Source organism: Mandrillus leucophaeus, unplaced genomic scaffold, assembly GCF_000951045.1.
Source record: "Mandrillus leucophaeus isolate KB7577 unplaced genomic scaffold, Mleu.le_1.0 Scaffold1199, whole genome shotgun sequence".
Classification (NCBI taxonomy): Eukaryota; Metazoa; Chordata; class Mammalia; order Primates; family Cercopithecidae; genus Mandrillus; species Mandrillus leucophaeus.
Genome location: NW_012100309.1, coordinates 233,141 through 234,842, shown reverse-complemented (window position 1 = coordinate 234,842; position 1,702 = coordinate 233,141). Strand labels below are relative to the sequence as shown.

The 1,702-nt window shown below is 41.9% G+C and overlaps 1 pseudogene; it reads left to right on the top strand.

Moving 5' to 3' along the window:
- Positions 1-331: 331 nt before the first annotated feature.
- Positions 332-1,125, top strand: LOC105530235 (annotated as a pseudogene).
- Positions 1,126-1,702: the final 577 nt, after the last annotated feature.

Sequence of the window (1,702 nt, the reverse complement as noted above, 5' to 3'; positions counted from 1 at the left end):
AAACTTAAGCATTTTTAGCTCTTGATTTAAAATGAGAGATATGCGACTCATTATTTCACTTGAATGCTTAGAAGCCATTTTAGGGTTATCAACTGGGGTAATTTCAATGTTGTGTCTCAGGTAACAGAGAGGTCTGAAGAGAGGGACAGATGTGGGGGAGTGACCAGTCAGTGGAACTGTCAGAACACACAACATTTACCGATTGAACCCGCAGTCTTATATTGATGTGGTTTGTGGCAGCCCCCAAACAATTACAATAATAACATCAAAGATCACTGATCACAGATCAGTGTAACACATGTAATAATAATGACTCCTTCCACTGCCCAAGATGCCAAAATGAAAGAAGGCCAAGAGGAGGAAGGTGGCTCCGGACCCTGCTATTGGGAAGAAGCAGGAGGCCGAGAAACGTGTGAATCCCGTTTGAGAAAAGGCCTAAGAATTTTGGCATTGGACAGGACATCAGCCTAAAAGGGACCTCACCCGCTTTGTCAAATGGCCCAGCTGTATCAGTTTGCAGTGGCAAAGAGCTATCCTCTATAACCCGCTAAAAGTGCCTCCTGTGATTAACCAGTTCACACAGGCCTTGGAGCGCCAAACAGCGACACAACTGCTTAAGCTGGCCGAGTACAGACCAGAGGCAAAGCAAGAGAACAAGCAGAGGCTGTTGGCCCAGGCTAAGAAGAAAGCTGCTGGCAAAGGGGACGTCCCCACTAAGAGACCACCTTCCTTTGAGCAGGAGTTAACACTATCACTACGCTGGTGGAGAACAAGAAGACTCAGCTGGTGGTGACTGCAAACGACTTGTATCCCATGGAGCTGGTTGTCTTCCTGCCTACTGTGTGTCACAAAATGGGGGTCCCTGACTGCATTATCAAGGGGAAGGCAAGACTGGGACACTTAGTCCACAGGAAGACCTGCACCACTGTTGCCTTCACACACGTTAAGTCGGAAGACAAAGGAGCTTTGGCTCAGCTGGTGGAAGCTATCAGGACCAATTACAATGAGAAATATAATGAGAGTCACCATCACGGGGAAGGCAATGTGCTGGGTCCCACATCTGTGGTTTACATTGCCATGCTGGAAAAGGCAAAGGCTAAAGAACTTGCCACCAAACTGGATTAAATGTATGCTGTTGAGTTTTCTGTATGTGAAAATAATTAAAAATAATACAAACTCTCAAAAACTAATAATGAAAAGGCTTTGAAATATTGGGAGAATTACCAAAACCTGACACAGAGACATGAAGTGAGCACAGGCTGTTGGAAAAATGGTGCCAATAGACTTGCTTGACACAGGGTTGCCAGAAACCCTCAATTTGTAAAAAATGCAGTATCTGTGAAGCACAATAAAGTGAAGTACAAAAAATGATGTATGCCTGTACAATACAAAGAATTAATACTAATGTTAATGGACTTCAGTTAAAAATAATGTATTAACATCGTTTTATCAGTTGTAACAAATGTACCACTAATGAAAGATATTACTAATAGGAGGAACTAGAATGTTGAGCGAGTATATGAGAACTTGGTTCTTTCCACTCAATTTTCTGTAAACCTAAAACTGCTCAAAAAATAAAGTCAATTAGTTTTTTTTTTTAAAGCCAACTTTGAATTTAAGTTGCTCTGAAGTTCTGCTTGCTGCTTTACCTCTAGATAGAAAATACTTCAATTTAATAGTAGAAAGCATCCATGTTGCTTTT